The sequence below is a fragment of the Solea senegalensis genome, linkage group LG16, assembly GCF_019176455.1.
Source record: "Solea senegalensis isolate Sse05_10M linkage group LG16, IFAPA_SoseM_1, whole genome shotgun sequence".
NCBI classification, from domain to species: Eukaryota; Metazoa; Chordata; class Actinopteri; order Pleuronectiformes; family Soleidae; genus Solea; species Solea senegalensis.
Window position 1 is genome coordinate 11,161,922 of NC_058036.1, and position 20,420 is coordinate 11,182,341.

The window sequence follows — 20,420 nt, forward strand, 5'->3', positions numbered from 1 at the left end:
CTAAAAAAGAGGATAAAAAGGAATAGAGATGGGGCAGAAGCTATTCCTGTAAACATACTTTTGGCAACTACCTTGGTTGCCGTGATAACCTGCATACAGATCAATAGAACCTGCAAAGCATTTTAAAAGAAACCTATTTAACTTTGTTAGTGATACAGAACCTATGTGGTAGAAACCTCTGGGTGGAAGCCAGCTGCAACACAGAATGTGAAAATTAATTTTTAACTATAATTCCTGCAAAATTCATTAGATCATCCCAAACCTCGGTTTCACAGGTCCCGGTGTGAACAATAAGTTTGGTGAGTTTTTTTGCACGACAAGGCACTTAAAAGTGTGCTCAAAATGTAAGTGAAAGACAAAGAAAAAAATCTCACTTAAAAAGACTATCACTTGGCAATATCACACTCATCTTAAAATCACAAGACATTAGGTAAATCAGTCCATAGTTCGGGTGGCAGCTGCAGTAAAGGCTCTCAGGATGGGGTGTGAAGATGGACAATCTCAGGGAGGTAAGATGGTGTCAGTCCATTAAGCGCTTTAAATACCAACAGCAGAATTTTAAAATCAATCCTAAAAGTAACAGGAAGCTCGTGGAGGAAACACTACACAGGTGTGACCTGGTCTCTTGTCTTGTCTTAGTTAGAGTACATTTAAATTTTTAAATGTACTCTAATGTTCGTTTTCCTCTGCAATTATTTTCCTGCCAGCCATGCAGCAGCCATAGTTCCACACTGCATCAGGCCAAAGGGCGAACAGTGCCTGGTAGAGTGCAGGCATGCTGAATGGGTGGAATGACAGTGGTAATTACCCTGTCACGATACAGCAATTACAAAGAGGTATTTAAAGTCGACACTGATTGTGAAAGAGATTCCCCAAATGATATTCTCACTTCCCACTTTTGTCCGGCATTATTCTCTCTCTCTGTCTCTCTCTCTCCTCTCTGTGTGGCCGCGACTTGCTTCTGAAATAGAAGAAAAGGGTTATTTCTGAACAGAGGAAGGATGTCTTTTAATTTCGTTTCATTTTGCACAATTTACAGCTATCACATGTTATAGAGACAGGAACAATCAAGTAAGTCAGGCAGGTAGATAACTGCTGCCTTCAGGTCTTTTCACGTCTTTTTTCTTGATCATTTTGTCTGTTCATGTGTATGGCATGACATTTGTGTATTTTCTGTAATATTTAGAAAACAATTTGTTATGTTCTTCACCTTATGTACATAAAGTATCTCCACTGAGACCTGTTATAAACCCACATATTCATCTCATTGTCATTTGAACATCAGTCAGTCAGTCATCATCTAACCGCTTTATCCTCCACCAGAGGGTCGCGGGGGGTGCTGTGCCAATCTCAGTTACATCGGGCGATAGGCGGGGTACACCCTGGACAGTTCGCCAGTCCATCGCAGGGCCACACACAGATAGAGACAAACAACCATTCACTCTCACACTCACTCCTACAGTCAATTTAGAGTGTCCAATTGACCTAATCCCCATATTGCATGTTTTTGGACTGTGGGAGGAAACCAGAGAACCTGGAGAAAACCCAAGCACACACGGGGAGAACATGCAAACTCCATGCAGAAAGGCCCTTGTTCCAACCGGGGCTCAAACCTGGGTCTTCTCGCTGCAAGGCGAGAGTGCTAACCACTACATCACCGTGTGACCCGTCATTTGAACATAAAATAATTAATTCCATGTTATTATGTGTTCATTCTGAGGTCCTTGTCTTAAATTCATTCATCGCCCTTTTGCCCCATTTTCCCGTTTGGTATAGATGGAAATGTCCTGGTAATCCAGCAGGTGCTGATGTTTTGAGATTAATGGCCAGTGACTGACTGTCCCTCTGGTCTTTTAGGCTCCTCTTTTCCTAACATCGGTAAAAAACCTTATTGTAACCAAAGGTCAAAGGCTACTTCCCCCCTAGAGATCTGGAGAGGATAATTTTTTATCACCTTGCAGCTGGATGACTGCAACTCTCTCTACTTCAGCATCGTTAAAACTAAAACACTGATGTCTCGTCTGCAACTCGTGCGGAACGCTGCAGCACGCTTTCTGACCGGGAAGCGCAAAGGTGAGCACATCACACTGATACTGGCCTCACTCCACTGGCTACGTTTGTTTTAGCATTGATATTGAAATTCGATTAATTGTTTTTAAATCATTAAATGGGTCGGCACCGCAATACCTGGCTGAAGTCCTGCACCTACACAGCCCAGTCAGAGTGCCAGAGCCAAAGCTGAAGACCAGAGGTGACAGAGCCTTTGCAGTGGCAGATCCTCGGCTCTGGAATGCCCCTCCTATTGTTTGTTTGTTTGTTTGTTTTTTGCTTCTTATGTGTTTTACTGTGCTCTATATCGTTTTTAAATGTTTTATGTTTTTAGGCTTTCTATTTTTATTGCCTTTTATTTTGGTATTTGACGTCATTCTGTACAGCACTTTGGTCAACCTTGGTTGTTATAAATGTGCTCTATAAATAAAGTTTGAGTTGAACCTTGCCAGAGCAGGAACTAAAAAAGGACCAGGTCGCTAATGGAAACACAGAATAACCAGACTGTACCGTGTTGAGGCTTGAGGCATGAGGTGTTAGTGGACAAGGGGCTTAGTCTCCCCAATGTCTGTGTTGGTTCATTTTAGTTTGTTTGTTCCTGGTCACTTCATTTCAGTCCTGTCTGTTGCTCTGTTTCTTTCATACTGTGGTTTTCATGCTTATTGTTTTACATACGGTTTGAGTTTGACCTTTATGATGACGACATGAAGCTTCTTGAGGCCCTGAAGCCTTCCAGCCAAATTGTTCACAGAGGTTCATTTCTCGAGGCTTTATGTACACATAAACCCCCTCAAAGACTGGCCAGATATAGTATAGGAATGTTATGTTATGTTTAATACACTCAAGACTGTCCTGCTGCCAAGTAAAAGAAATAAATGCATTTCATTTGTATAAATACAATTTCTACTTTTTAATTAGTAGAAATTATGGGTATGTAACATGACAATACAATGGAATCTAATAATACTTAAATCATTTTAACTCATGACAGGAAAACCATTCTTTTCAAACTGTTGCATTGTTTTAACAAGGTAGTGAACTTGCTTGTGCAACTTAAGGACAAAATATGTTCCACTGTGCTGGAGTCCAGCCACATTCCCCTCATTATTTTCATGCAAAGCATGGATGAGGTGTTGTTGTTGTACCCAAATTCTTTAGCACACAACAAACACTTCACCTTGGATTAAAGTGCTTCTGCACTTTACTTTATTATATCTCTCTATTTTACTCCCCTTTAACTACCGATTTATAAAACCTTTACTTTGGCACTCTTTTGGCCATCTTCCCGGGAGCGTGTGGTGGACGTAGGGGAGTACAGGGCCTGCATGCCTCCAACCACAAATCTGTGAGACTGTTCGATAATCTCCATAGTGGTTCCGCCTCCGCCATTGCTGTTCTGCCCAGCCTCCTGGCCGCCCCCCCCCCGAAATACCCCATGTGACTGCACCCACTCTCCACTTTCCCTGGCCTGCTCTTCAGCCGTCTGCCAAAGTAACCTTTTTCTGTCTCTCATCTGCTCCCCGTTTTTCTACTCAATTCTTTTTTCAGTTAGAATTTAGAGCCTTTTAGTTGTTTGTTTTCATTTTAATATTTTTTTAGTATGTCTTTTCAGGCTTTTCCGGCAGGCTTGAGTTACTTTTCATTGATAGTAGTTGGCTACACTGTCAAACAATCTCCAAACACTGGAGTATGATGAAGACATACATGCTTAATAATTACTAATAAAGGGCTAGTGTGCTATTTATGCATGTTAGTGAGCACCTAGTTAATAGTGAATATGTGTTCCCTAATCTAAAGTGTTACCAAAAAAAACAAATAAATAAATAAATGAATGAATGAATAAATAGTTTAAATAAAACTAACCCTAACCCTAACAGATGGTTGTCCGAAACATTTTAAGAATTCCCAATTTCTGTCTGAAATGACAAAATAACTATGATATTCAACATTAACATTATAAACACTATTTACAGCATCACCATAACTCAGATTTGCTGCAGCTTGACTTGAGTATGAAGTTGCATCCTGTCCTGCTCCCTGCTGATGAAACCTCACAGCTTTGTAGTTTAAGTGCATACATCATCACATAGTGATGACATTTCTTTTCTTTTTCTTCTCTTTCATTCTGTCAGGTTGAACCAATTTAATGAGTGTTGGAAATGGAGCAGTAATTACTGCGGGTGCTTTTAGAGTCTCCATGTAAGCTTAAACTTTCATGAATTCTTTTGTTCCCTTAAGATGGCAGGTGATATATACTTAGATCTGACTGTTTGTATTAATTTGGGCGGACACATGTTCTTAATGAAATAATGTCACTTTGAAGTGACAATGTGTTCACTTTTGAAAAAAAACAAAAAGTGTGGTTGTGTGAAATACTGACACATAGCCAGTGCTTTACTCACAACTGAGCGCGTACCCTATGCCTGGACCCTGCTGGAGACTGTCAGCAACACTCTCACTGAAAACTTATAGATCAATCACTCAGTCAGCAGAGAAAAACAATCAGCATGTTTTCCCATGCAGGGACACAGGAGGTGCTGGTAGGTAAGTAAGTCAGTGTTTTTGCATTAATTAACCCTTAGAGCTCACGCAGCATGGAACTGTGTTGCAGGTGCAACCATGGTAATTTTTTTTTTGCATACCAGTCGCAATGTATATCATTTCTCCACATACTCTAGATGTATGGCTATAAATTGGCTATAATCATATCCTAAAGTAATGTTATTCATACTGGACTTGGCTGGCCAAGAGGAAAGGAATTGTAAATTGAGGGTCACAGGTTCAAATCCCAGGACAGGTCAAAGGCTGGGGTGCCGCTGAGCAAGGTACCAGCGGTTCTGCGCCCTGTTTGTGTGTTCACCACTGGTGTGTAAAAAGGATGGGTTAAATGCAGAGGTCAAACACTCACACTAACTGGTGTGTATGCAAAAATAACACATTTTATTTGTAATTCTAACATGAACTGGACCATATATGTATATATATATATATATATATATATATACATATGTATATGTATATATATATATAGCCATAGCTACATGTAAATCAGCTATGGTGATATATATTATCTTCCCACTTTTATTGCCTGAAGGAAAGCTGATAATGTAAAAGCTCTATAGTCAAATAAGAACTATTCCAACAGCCTATACTGTATATAGCACTCTGGACCACATGACTTGGATTTCTATTAGTCGCCATGTTGGCTGGATTCAACCTGTCAGAGTTCACTATCACTTTAAATCCACGAGGTTCCACTGATTCAGAACTTGACAGGCTGAATAACACTTCACATGTCAATATACTCCATTCTGACTGAACACTTTTTCTCGGGCATTTTGCAGGTGTAAACATAGTGATCTGGTTAATTAAAATAAAAAGAATTATGGTCAGAAATCAGATTTGCTCATTTTGTATTACCACTAATTGGCACTTTTTCAAAAATCCCAAGAAGTTCCCGAGTCCTTGCACAATTGAATGTATTGCTTGTGGAAAAGGTTGCTTCAGGATTTCCATGGCTCAAATAAACAACAATCCACCAGGGACATGGCTTACACTAAATATCCTTCAGAGCTGGTTCATCCAGTGTTGCAATAGGACAAGGCGCTGTCCTTGCTTCCATTTCACGCTTTAGCTTCTAGGGGCGATTGACCTCAAACAAACTCATAAATCTCTAATCCTCAAGCTGCTAAGCAATTCTCTGCCAAAAAAACACAGGGTTAGGATTAGATGTTCCAGAAATAGAGAAGGACATTCAGAATAACTTTGAACATGATTGTGCCAAATAATGAGAGGAACCTCCAGTGGTTTGGGACAAGGGATTTTCCTAATAGATGCAGCACCTGAAAACACTAACTGATCACATGCACTGATTCTATAATCATATATTTGGTTCCCCGAACAGAGAGTTAATATGATGATGTCAGTGCATGGCAGCAATTGATAATGTAGGTGGTAACTGGTTTTAATGAATGTTCTGTATGTGGCTAGTAAAATGTGGTACTTCATGTGCCTTTAATCAGACAACACATGCGTTTGAGACACAGATTTGCTATTTATTTGACTTTGTGATAGATTCTTTTTATTTTTTAAAGTATGGTTGTTTGGATATAGTCAACGCTCCCTCATATGTGCTGCTGGCCTCAAACCATACAGCTGCCCTTAATGAAAAACATGGCTGCCAGTGTAAACATAAGGAAAAACACATTTTAGCCATTGAACAAAAGGCCTAGCTAATGAAATATAAAACTACCATATCTTAAGAAGTTGTTCATCACTTTATCTTACCATTAGACAGCATTTTCCAACAGGAAACTCAAGTAAAACTGTAAAATGAACTGCTCACCTTCCTGCACCAAAGCCCATAGAGAAAATCAGTGTTTGTAGCTTGCGTACACAGGAGCTGCTGGTCTAATCTGCCGCCTTGTTTAGTATTGTTGCATCTCTTAACTAAACCAATTAACAAAATAGCACAACCATATCTCCGTGAATGTGTCATTGGTGGCTTAAACACACAGCCTCAACCTCTCTCAACAGGTTGCAGAGGGTAAAACTGCTGACTCTTTGGTGAACTCTCGATAATCTAAAACTTTTAATGAATGAATGAATGAATGAATCCAACTGGGGATAAACGGAATATGAACCTCAAGAAAATCGCACATCGCTGACAATGCGTCAAGAAACTAAGCCAGCCAGTTAACTTCTAGTTATTGTCACCAATGGGGAAACTTGGACTTTGTAAGGTAGCGTTAGCAATTCAACATTTAGTAGTTGTGTAACCTGGTTACGGTATATATAAGCTTTTGTATTTATATTAATTTATGATGCCCTTTTTCAGTTGCCCATACTCACAAATAAAGTTTATTAGGGGTTCAGAGCAACAAGGTTTCAAGAACCCTCTTGAAACTGTAAAGATTATATCTTCTAATAGGCTATTAAATATAATAGTTATTTGCTTTGCATATTATTATATTGACTAGTTAACGATATATCTATATATAAATACTATGAGTGATTATTTTAATGTGAAATTATGTTTTATTTACACCCCCTGTGTTTGGTTCCTGCGCGTGTTGCGCAATACGTGCACTTATGTATGCGGAGAACGTTGAACTGTCCCCAGTCAGTATTAACCCACAGCCCGGTGAACGCTAACTATCAAGATTCAGGGTTATAGGCAGACGTGGCCTAAAATAAAAAAGGCTGTTTAAATTATAATCCATACTAAACACTCAACATTTAATCACTAAACAACTGCATATGTTAAATTAGTATCAAGTCAAAGTGTGGAAGAATGTCACTGGCAGTCAAATGTCAAATTGGTATTTCCTCAATTATTTCCTATATGTAAAATTCCCCTCTTTCACATTTAGAGATTAGATTACATTTGTGGTTCACAAACTCATAATTTATTCATTTGTTCATGCGCCACTTACACCCTGTTTCTGCAAACACTGCAGTCGTGTAATGAAAATCTCCCCCATCATCTCAAAATCTTGAGGCGTATCAGCTGAAGGGAGGAGAAGACTGTGGGGTAAGGGAGGGTATTATCCAAGTTGGAGTTCAGCAATAAATGAAGAGGACAAGCCTGGAATAACGCCAAGCTGACTCCTTTTCATTAATCTCTGAAAGCACAAAGTGCTTCACCTCTGCAGGGAGTTTAATAATAGCTGCTTTGAAGAAGAAGGACATGAGTCAGAACTGCTGAGGATCAGCGCGAGATCAGTCAGTACAACCTCAGCTTGAAGATACTGGTCATGGTGGAAAGTTTTCACCAGGGCACATGATCGCTAAGAGAGTGTCCTCACTGGAGTCATGACGCGACGTCCAACACAAGAATCAAACTGCACAATGCTGAACTGTAGATCAGTTAAGAAACAGGGGCTGTCAGTAGATTAAAACAATTAACTAATTGAATCTCACGTTTCGAAATTCATTCATCTAGATTAATCGCGATTAAAAGTTTGCTTTACTTCTAAATTAATGAGTAATCAGACAGTGTGCATTTCAGACACCGTTGTTTAACCCTAGTGCTCAGATCTGTGCCGCAGGTGCAACCATGGTAATTTGCCATGGGAATAATACCTAACTCATATGGATTATCCTGGGGGGATGTTCACATATTTAGGCTTTAAAAAATTTATTTTTTTTCCCCTTCTTATGTGTTATGAATCAAAGTTATGATTAATTTTATATCAAATTTTTAGCAGTGATATAAACTAGCAATAATAAAAGTCACAAAATAATAAAATAGACGTTTTTCTTTTCTTTTTGTTAACAAAAACGAGCCAAGTGAACTTTGAACTGTGACGTATTTCCAAATTTTACAAATTCAATCCGATTTTTAAACATTAGTACTTTTTGCTCAGGTGTGTTTAGTTGGTAATTTCTTTTCCATCAGATTGCTTAGGTTGTGCTGAAAAAAAAAGGATATAAGACACTCTATATTGCACATCCTTATACCCTCTTTACATTTCATTTAAACATAGTAATAGAAAAAATTCACCCGTGAATGTCCTTAAACTCAGTCATTATTTGTTATGATGAAGTGAGAGAGGGAGGCAGAGAGCGAGAGAGAGAGAGAACGAAAGCACAGCCACACAGGGTAGGTGTTCAAATGGATGTTGTCGGGCAGACGCCAGCATATTATGGACACTTGGTGCCTACAGTGGTTAGTATGCCACTTACTTCCTCTGCACAGGTATCAGCACTATCAAAAAAAGGTGAAATATTGTGTTTCAAGTTTCATCTTTTTTTCAAGCATCACAGGAGATGCAATTTGCAATTCATGTTGCGGGACCGAATTTCCCTCATCTCGCAGTACTTTAAAAACTTAAGATATACTGCAATCTGCCACAACATTAAAACTGGTGTCTGGGTTCATTGCTGTGTATGTGCAAGGCATAAATATTATCCATACCGAGTTTTCATTGCAGCTTCAAAATCTAACAGTGTCACTCTTACTGTGTAATATGCATTTCATAGTAACTCCTTGGACTGTCACGATAATAGAGTAGTTACATTACATTGATTTAATGTATGGTACAGTATATGTGCACGCACCAGCCACCTTAAAATTCTGCAAAATTCTCTGCTCTGAGACACTAAGGGGCGTATCAACTGGAGGAGGTGAACACGAACACACACACACACACACACACACAATATTAAAGTTCCTCCTCAGCAAACATGTAGAGAATTGACATTCACCTAAAATGTGTATGTGAGCCTGTGGGGGATTACTGTCCTCTTATGCAGTGAACACACACACGCTGGGGACCAAAATCTGTGAACGCCACATCAATGAATGTATAGAATATTAATGTAAATGTAGAAAATCAACATTTTCACCCTTTTGGTTCAGCTAGTGTCACCACTCCTGAATAATTCCGGACTTTTGTTGCTATTTCTGTTTTCATTACCCTGGGTTTTTGTTTCTTTGTGTCTGGTTTTTTGTCGTTTCTTGTTTTAGTTTGAAGTTTTCCTCATGTGGAAGCAGATGCCTAGTTGTAATCAATGATGCAGTGATGTAGATATATGACCAAGCTTTTTAATAACTACCAGTATATGAGGGTCACAGTTTTCCACGAAACGTCATCACTCTGTATCTTCTGCTCTTTGATTATCTGCAAATGAATTCATCAACTAGGTTCAAACCTCACTCTGAAGTGTAAACACTGTCTCATTTGAAGTGTGTAGGTCTGGTGTTCTCAGTGCAGGAAGTAGACAAGTCAAGGTGGCTCAGTTGTCATGTGAAAATACCCCATGGTGATTAAAAGGTCCTCAGACGGAAATAGCATTCCTGAGTAAATCACAATGTATATGTAAATGTAAAGTGTACTACTGGACATTTCAATAAACTGGTATGTTAACCCTTCATTTCAAATATTGCCTTGTTGAGACTTTTGTTGTAAATAGTTCAGAATCCGTTACTAAAGATTTATTTAGTCTAGTTATATGGTGAGATTTAACACTCATACCCTCCACCTCTGAGTTGAATAGAAAAGAGTTACATTTCTGACCTCTGAATACTTCAACCTAGGCATTAGGGCTAATCTTCTATGTGGAAAAAGGTCACTGAGTGGTTGTTATAATATAAACCATCCCTGAACTAGACCAATGTCAGATTTCTTGACAATAGGATTGAATTCTTAAAAGGTTTACATTTTAAATGTTTGGTTAACTTTAATTCCCAACAACATTTAAAAGTAAAGTTAATTTCTGTTTAAATGGAGTCAGATTAAATAAATATTTACTTTACTTTACTTTGGAAAACCTCTTGCTAACGCTGGAAAGACAGAATACTTCTTGGGGAGTGATTGTTACTTGGTGGTAGATATTTCCTCCCCTACAGTTCTACTGCTCACAAAAAAACAATTATTCAGCAGTTAATTGCTTCGATGTAAATAACCAAATAAAGCAAATATCATCATAAGTATCATCTATCATCCAAAGCATAAACGACACACTGGCAAATGACAAGGGAACACTATATAGGGGAGAGGGAGTCAAGGGCAGGTGTGAGTGATTACTTAAGGATCACCAGGTGAAGTGCATGAGGGAATTAGAGGAGATGTGTCAAAGCAACTGAAGAAACCACGCAACAGGAAGACATGACATTTACCAAAATAAAAGGGGAAGTGAAAATCAAACCCAACACCAAAAGTGACATGAACTTAATGTGACATTAAACATAAACTAACACAAGAACTGAACTAAACAAGACAAAAACACTAACAGAGCTGATGCTTCGTGACAACAAGTTACAGAAGATACTAACATCACACCACACCTACTATCATTATTCTCTATTAGCTTAACCACTTGATAAACACAGCAAAAGCACTGGGAAGCAGTCAAATATTTTCTCGACTGCTTAGGACATCGAATAAAGATCGTCCACTCAGGTCTGTTTGGTTTGGTTTGAGGAGAGATTCTGCCACTGAAGCGTGAAGTCTGTCCATCCCAGGTTTGTTAGCCTTGCATTGATCTGAGGAGAAATAAAGAAATGTGCAAGCTTGTTGTCACTAGTGAGAGTTCAAATATGCAACACATGAGCGCCACTAGTGGTGGAAGTTGAGGAGACGGGCGAGTGTAGAGATGCCAGAACAATACTATCTAATATTGTTATCAAATATATTTTAAACAGCGAGCACGATTTCTTTGGACGGAAATCCAGATCAGATGTTAGTGCTGGTGAAACATATCTGTTTGTGTTCAGGGAGCTAGTAGATGCTCCCTCTTAACTAATAACTTTGGCCATTTGCTGTAATCATAAATAAAGGCTAACTGTAGTTGAGTGCAGTGCTCGTGCCATGAACATGGTAAACAATGACATGAGTATTTCATGCGGCACTCAAATGCCTGAGCAGCAAACAAAGCAGCTGACTGATAACAGCACACAATCACTCCTCTACTAACCATACAAATAGAAAGTCATAAGCCTGGGTGAACCCAATCTGCCAACAATTTGGTTTTTCAGCGAACACAACGGCGACAGAGAAGCTGCATCTAGAAGCTTTTGTGTATATATATATATATATATTTATATATATATACTGCAGTCTACCTGCTGGAGAAACTGTTCAATAACAGCTGGATCTGTCAGATTTGCATCAGTCATAATCTGTATCCCCACCGTGGTCTTCAATCTTGTTCCTGAAAAGTACAAAAAAAAAACCATGCACATCACTCATGTACTGAAATTTAACTGAATCAAAAATAGTGACTTGTTTTTGTTGAACGATCACCTTCATGACAAATGAAAGGCAGCGACATGGAACACGGTGCGTCTAACCACCTATGCTGAGCCCGTTCAACCACACAGTATTGGCTTGAGTTTAAGTTGTCTGGTTCACCGTCATCCCAGTTCTTGAAGGAACTGTGAGACCTGTCAGACCATGTCCATTGAACTCGGTACAGACCGATCCAAGATGTCTGACGATGATCAGTTTCTGAAAAGACCATAGCGTTTTCTGTAGCGTTCTCAATCATAGCAAGGTCTGTGTAGTGTTTTCTGCAGTATTCCTGAGCAGAATTCCATGATTTCACAGTTGCGATGAAATGATAGACTTTTTCACTTTGGTTTGTGACTGCAATGCAACAGAAGTGAAGTCAGTGTCTTTATATTTTATGATCTGTGCAAAAGGGCAACAACTATACATGTCTAATATTATGAAAATCCATGTTTTTTTTATTAACAGAAAGTGAGTAGTGGTCAGTCTTTTCAATATAATCTATGAGGATCAGTGTAAAATGTGATGATGAATCATGTTCTATGAACATGGAAAAGAATGAGGGGGAGGCATAAATAAAAGGTGATCGTTTTTGTGGATAAAACCAAAATGTTGAGTGTGGAGTTGAAGAAGAAAAAAACATGTAGAAGATCAATAATCAATTCATGTTGAATTTCACCAATTAATCTGGGATATATCTGGGTGTTTGTTGCTTTAGCTCACCATTAGACTGACTTTTTCTGACTGGAATCTGAAGCTTGTGTTGTTTGGTAAACCGTTAGACAATTATTTTGTCAGATGTTGACTCTGGAATAATAGAGAATCGGCTCTAAAATAAGTTGTAATAAGTAAGAGGTAACTTCCAGTCTATGATATTTAGTGTAAAGTACATTTTGCGAAATTAGCCTTTTGTTAAGTGGCTAAGATCCATTTTTTCCTTGTGTCCCGACTGGCAGCCATGTTTTCACCATTTATTTATACAAACACTATCTTGTAAAAATAAACATAAACAGAGCTGATGTAACCTCAAATGCATTCTTACCCGTGTAACAAACAAAAGGGTTTTCAGTGGTGCAGGTGATGTCTGCCCAAGTTCCATCAGTTGTCATGATTACACAGACTTCCTCTGCATTCCAAAACGAGGGCTCTCCACTAGCCCAAGCCTTAAAAGTAGTTTTGCCTGTTTCACCAGTCACTGACCATCTCCAGGAGTTGGGTTCATTTCCAAGGTTTAGCTTCCAGGATTCGGGGTCATCAAACAGTCCAATCCATGCAAACATGTAGGAAAATGTAGGTTCTAGCATGCTTATATCATCGTAGCTTTCAAAGGTTGCCAGGTCTGTGTAATGCTCTCTGCAGTAGCTCTGAGCCTGCAACCAGGTCATGGACTGGTCTATGTAGTAGTACTTACGTGGAGGAAACTTAGAGCAGGAGCTGAGGCTCCATCCTGAGATTTGATGACAGAAGATATCTTTACTGTTTAATAACTGAGTTAAAAACAACAATTTTAAAGGTCCAGTGTGTAAGAATGACTGCCATCTAATGGTAACATTGCAGAAGTAACAACAAGGAGGAATCCTCCCCTTACAGCTCCCTTCCCCAAGTACATTAGGCATCTATGGTGGCCTTTGCATACCAGAAAGGATGTTAACACTCTTTCACCACTCACTTACTCTCGCTGCTGTTCCCTCTTTGTTCTTTGTAGGTTTATGCATCAGGTTCATATGGACAGAGCTATTATTTTGTTTTGGGTTTGTTTGACTAGTTTGTCAATTCAGGTAGAAACATGGTGGTGCATGACGGTGGCAACCCGTTACCTAAAGTAAACACGTTCTGAGGGTCTTTGCACACGAGACAAGAGGCAAATATAAATTACGATGCACCCTCCCAAGCACATCAAGAATGATGCGTAGAAACGAATAAATTAGGGGGGGAAAAAAATTGCATCACGGTTTGTCTGCAACCAGAGCAAGTTACACACACACACGTAGACGTCGGAAAGTTGCTCGGGAAAATCGACCACCATTCAAAAATTGATTGGTCGCAAGTTCAAAAAACATTTCAAACATGCAAATAAGTTGCCTGAATGAAACACCTGTGCAAAAACCTTAAGGCTACATGTTTATTTTGAATGTATACTTTAGTATAGGGTAGTATATCCAATTCTCCCAATAAATCCTCCTGGATGTTACACACTGGACCTTTAAAAGTTTACCTTACCTTAAGCCAAGCAGTCACTTTAATGTTTGTATGAATACAATTCATCATAATGTCATCAACGAAATAAAATAGTAATTTCATCTTTTTCCTCACCAAAAAAGAGCAGAGTCAACGTCCCATAACAACCCATCTCTGATCTGACTGCAAACAAGAGGGAAAAAAAGCAAATAATACAGTATTTTTAACACGTGAGGATCAGTATTCTAATATTCAGGCTCATCTGTGTAATTATCTGATTTGTCTCATGTGGCAGGTGGATGGATTATTGCAGTAAAGGTGTCGTTCTCACTAATACAGATTTTAACAAATTTGAAAGACATAAGGCTTTTGTTTACAATATAGGAAATCTTAAATTTTTTACTTCAATTCATGGAATGGGAACAAAAACACTTTTTCAAAGAAAAGAAAAAGAGATATCATTAAATCCTGAATATGTAACTAGGAGCAAACAAGGTTAGCAATTGTGTCCAAAAAGATGCAGACATGCAATATACTTACAAGTTTGAAATCCAGCTGTTGAAGGATTTTAAAATGTTGATATCTGTACTCCAAATGATCTGACACTAAGCTTTTATAACACCCTAGATAAACAAAGTGTTTGGACTATTTTCATATGTAAAGCTTGACTTTAGTCTTACGTCCGGGCCTTGAGGAAATCTGAGCACAAGACTCCCAACAAACCACCAGTAACACACACACACACACACACACACATGCAAATCATTTGAAATTCTGTGAAGGGTCTGAGTCATCAAGGTCAACGTATCTTCAAATCAAGTCAATTTTATTTGTATCTCAAGACACTTTCCCTCGTCAAACTCCTGAGAATGCTTTCATGTTGCAATAAAATTGTGAACCACAAGTTAGTAAACGTTGGATTCTGTCCCGTTGCTCCGTCTTCTTTGTTTTATTACAGCGATCCATCCCTGCTGTCTCTCAGGATCTTGGGTGATCCGGTAAAATGTTGCCAGAACACGACAGATATCCATCGTCTTTAACTTTTATGAACACAGCCATTGAAGAGACCAGTGGCCTGACGTATAGGTTATCTGATATAAGAGTCTATAGATGTAATCTGTGTTGCTTCCTGCCGAAAGGGTGTGGTTTTGATTCTACTGTAATTGCTGCATGACATCAGGTTCTAGAGCTCTACAGCTGAATCACGTTTGCCTGCGTGTTGCTGGTGGTTAGTTGTCCAAAAGTAGGAGTCTCTTTTTGTCCCATTAATAAAACAGCCCGTTTAGAGCCAGCTCCTTTGGAGTTCAGATTTGGCAACTGGATTTCAAACTTGTGAGTACTGCGTCTCTTTGGTAATGAGTTAATGAGTTGTTTGGCGCATTGCACTTGAAAAATTAAAGAACTACAGAAAGCAAAGGAATGCATGAACTCAAACTCATGTTGGAAATGGATTAGAAAATATGTATTCAGTTTGTATTTTCTTACAGCTTAAACAAAAGTGTTGTTTGCTAAATATTTACTAAGTCAAGTCATTGGAAATGTGAGTTTTTACAGAAGCAATACATTTTTATTTAAGACGTGAATTAGTCAAGTCAAACTTCTTTTGGTTCTTGTTACAGATTGAACATTACATTTTTCGAAATAACATAAAAATAAAAATAAAAATGTAGCCTTAAGGCCTTTGCACATATGTTTTCTTTTTCAGGCAAATTATTTGCATATTTGAAATATTTTTGTAACTAACTAGCAACACACTAACCAAGCAGCATTCCTTTCATGTCATTTTTCCGACGTCCACTCTGAGCTGCTGTCTCCGGCTGTGTAACCTGCTCTGCCTGCAGACAAACCGTGATGCAGTTTTTTTCCCCCTCATCCTCTTAATTTATTCGTTTCTACAAATAGTGCTTGATGTGCATGTGAGGGAGCATCGTAATTGTTTCTACAACAACCTGAATTGACAAACTAGTCAAAGAAATAAAAAACAAACAAACAAACTGGTAAATAACAGTTCGGTCCACATGAACATACTTTCTGGTATGTAAAGGCCACTGTAGACGCCAGATGCAGTGTTACCATTAAAACAACAAAATTGTTGTTTAACTCAGTTATTTGTGTAACTATTAAATCATCATTTCATGTTATTTCATGAGTTTCACCAACACCTGGGTTTTTGGAGCGGTAGAACAATTAGGACCGCATGGGAGAATGACCTGTCAGTGGCGTTGACGGATCAGCAATGGACCTCTGCTTTAAAACTGGTCCATCCCTCCTCTATTTGTGCCCGTCATGGCCTGATTCAATGTAAAGTCCTCCACAGGATTCATTACATGAATGCAAAGCTGGCCAGGTTTTATCCCACAGTTAGAGATGCCTGTAATAGATGTAATCACTCCCCGGCTAGTCACTCTCATATGTTTTGGTCGTGCCCTAAATTGGCCCCTTTTTGGCAAAGTATTTTCGATACCATAGGTGGGGCTTATGGTCAAACTATTTGCCCTAACCCAGTATCAGCTATTTTCGGCTCCCCTCCTGGTGTTCGCCTCTCTGTTGCGACAAAACGGGCCCTGGTTTTCTCAACCTTGCTGGCTCGCCGGCTGATTCTGCTTGATTGGAAGCTTTCCGCCCCCCATCATATAACTGTTGGGTCAAAGAAGTTCTTTACAATCTGAAACTTGAAAAATGTAGGTCTTAATCCAGATTATTCATGTGTTTTTGTTCTATTCGCTTTAATTTTGAACATATGAGACATTTGAATTTAATGTCTGTCTATCCCAGGTTTGTTAGTCTTTGTTAAGGACTCTCACAAGGCCTGGACCCAAATGTAGAAGACCAGAATCAGGAGAAGGTTTTAAAGAGCTTTATTTACTCCGTAATTCAGCAAACAAAAGAGCAAACTGGCTTAACTAACTAAATCCTAAACTGAGAAACAAACAAAAACCGTAGCCTGACTATGATAAAGACAATGATGGATCTCCTCTTGGTTTGAAACTTGAAGTGGCACAGATGCTGACTACACACATTTGAACCTCTGGCAACAGGAAATGAGAGAGGGAGTGAGGGTAATGATCACCAGGTGAACACAATCAGGAAATCAAGGTGACAGAACAAGACAGACAAGGTGCTCACAGGAAGTGGAGAAACCCCTTACCAAAATAAAACAGGAAGTGAGACTGAACTAAAACTAACTAACTAACACAAAGTAAAACAGGAAGTGACACTGAACTATAACTAACTGAAACGTGAACGTGGAAAAACGTGTCCCTTACATACTTCTACTATACCTGTTCATGGACGAGCCCCCTCATATTTGTTCTTGTCTCACTGAAGTCATATTTCAGATTCTTTTGTCTATGGTTGAATGACTCAGTGCTGACAGATGAACCTATTGTGGAGAACCTGTTTGTTTTTGATTGTTTTATATGTTTTATTAATCTAGGTGTGGTTGGTTTGTCCTGGGGCTGCTGACAATGCTCACCCATGTCCATAATAATCCACCATTCTGTCTTTCAATAGTTCCTGTGTGCTTTTTAAATGTTTTTTTTATATATCTTTTGTGGGGATCATTTACTCTTTGTAGGAATCTTTTGAGGGTTTTTATGCTGCCTTATGATGCCGACATGTCTTGCTTTTCTCTGTAGCAGCTTCTTTCATGTGCCAACCAGCCTGCTTTCATGATTTCTTTTTTTAATTGGGAAACTAAAGCTCAGTCATTCTACTTTCATCTCTAGTTTCTGCTTAGTGGTTGTTCCAACACCCACTTATTCCCATCTTCCTTCACAGAATGATTTTTGCTTGCTTGCAGCCGGTGACATTTTAAAGGGCAATTTGAAAGATATAGTGAAATGAAGCTAGCTCAGCCATATGATTTCAAAATTTCCCACTGATATTTACAAAGGCGCAGATTCCAGAACAGCAAAGGTATGAACACATTACCCTCAGGTGGCCTTCTCAAGAATCCAGCAATGTTTTGAGCTCACTTCTCAATTGCTGATTAAAGGTCTTAAAATTTCTTGATGTTTAGTAAAATTCAAAAATTAATGATAGCACCCCAGGGTTTAAATGTTGTTTAACATTTATTTGAGGGTTATTAGTGAAAGCAGTGGTAATCATCACTGTTTAGACTGCAGCCCAATATATATACACACACACATATATATGTGTGTATATATATATATATATATATATATATACATATTGAAAAAAAAATCAAGCTAGATACAATCTGGATATACTTAAAATATAAATGATCTGATTTGGGCTGCAGTCTAAACAAGGCCAAAGAGTTGCATGCATTTGCCTTCTGACTGGTTCTAATTGGCCATGACTCATCTACTATCTGTGAATGAAAAATACTATTCGATGGTAGTATTCATTGAGTATTATCAACTCCAGTTCATGAGAGCCATTGTAAGTAATGCAGGGTCCACATAGTGTTGAGCTTAGAGAAGCCTCTCCAAGATGCTTTCAAGAAATCTCGGAAATGTCATCACTTCTGTAAACACACATAAAATCCCCTAATTAAATTCTTGCTGGTGCTGCTGCCACCTTGTGGTAATAGATGTACCAAAAATGAGGTCATCATTGGAGTAGAAAGATTTACTTGTAGAAATGCAATCATTGATAAAACATCTGTTTTGGTGTCTTTTAAATATTATTGATAGTTACAGTAACTGATATACTATCAACTGATACACGGATACTAAAAGTTTGTGTCCTAATTGATGATACTATTAATCCTAAAAACTAAAAAAAAAGAAAAAGAGTGGGGTTCATTTGAGATGTTAAATCCACTGTGGGTCTGGATAGATTGAATTATAGATTGAAATTTGACAATTTGTCAATATTCTCTGAACTGAAATCTATGCAGGCACACACACATTTTCTTTTATTTTGATTAAAAATACATTGATTTTATTATCAATTGAATAATAAAAAACTTAAATACTCATCTTAAATGCTCATCTGTCCGCCTCAACAGAAATCTTTGTTCCGACTGTTTATCATTGCTCTTTCTAGTTTGTAAGAACTTTCTACAACTAAGCCAACAGCTAGAGTGAAGGGAAAATTTCCCCTTGGGGATGAATAAAGTATTTCTATTCTATTTTATTCTATTTTGTGAAGGGAAAATTTCCCCTTGGGGATGAATAAAGTATTTCTATTTTGTTTCTCCAAGTACCACCAGAGGAAGCTTGCATACCACTGGTGGTACAAGTACCACAGTTTGAGAACTATGGTTCTAATCTATGCTCATAAATCAGAACATACAAGGCCAGAACAACCTCTTCGCCCCCTGCTAGTTGTGGCCTTTCCGGGGAGAACATGCATTATTCACCAAAAAGTGCTTTGTAAAACTAAAAAAAGTGAAACACAAAGATCTCCAGTGGTGGCATTTGAAACATTCTCAGAAATAGATGCAGTGACCCGCTGTTAGGGAGCAGGGGCCCAGGAGGAGTAAAAAGCAAGCGGATCGAGCAGACCATGCTGAGTGCTCTCTCTGCATCGTACCGACAGAGTGAGAAACAAATGTCTGACAGTCCTGCTGTTTTTATTGATTACTTCTAAAGATCAGCAATTTAGCTGACAAATGGACCGTTGAGTCTTTCAGTAAGGACACATAAATGATACCAACTCCAATTTTCATCGATTTAAGACCCTGTTCACACCTGGCATTAACATCCATCCAGAATGATCCAATCACATACAAATCACAACTCCATCTCTGAATACTCCAATCTGAATCATAAAAACCACATTTGGAGTCGGTTTGTGGACACATTCCTGAGCATGCATGAATTTAATCCATCCAGAGAATGCACGAGTGACCACCTTCTCAGGTGATGTTGTCTCATCCGCATCAGTTTCAGGTTTTTTTTTTTCGCTAATCAGAGCTTGCATGTTAATTTATTTGTAGCCACTGTCATAAAATTACCACTGATCCCTATGTCATTTATTTTCTGAATGCTAAAAATGGTTATACTTCTTTATATTTTATTGTATTAGATGCTCACTGCTGGATGTAACAATGTATTTGCTGTTTCCATTACCGTAAATAATAAACTCTGTTGCGGTAGCTCAGTGTGAATGAAAAATGATAGAAAATGCTCAGATGCACTGTACCAAAGTGTGAGTGGATGCATGTGAATGGGTGAATGGCTGTAGTGTAAAGCAGCTTTGAGTGGTCATCAGGAAAAGTGTAATTTAAATACAGACCATTTATTCTAACTGTGTTGGGAATTAGTCAGGCTTAGGTTTTGCGTCTGACCTGAGCTGCACTCAAAAAAGTGAAATGTAAAATGGGAATTTGAACACTTCAGCAATGACTCAGTCTACTGACATCAAATCATTTATAAAACAAAATTAAAATGTGTTACTGCGTTAAATCTATTACCATCATCTACAGAGTGCGTTTAATGTGGGAGTCCGGACAAAAAGCAGGGAGGCAGAATAATGAGAGTGAGA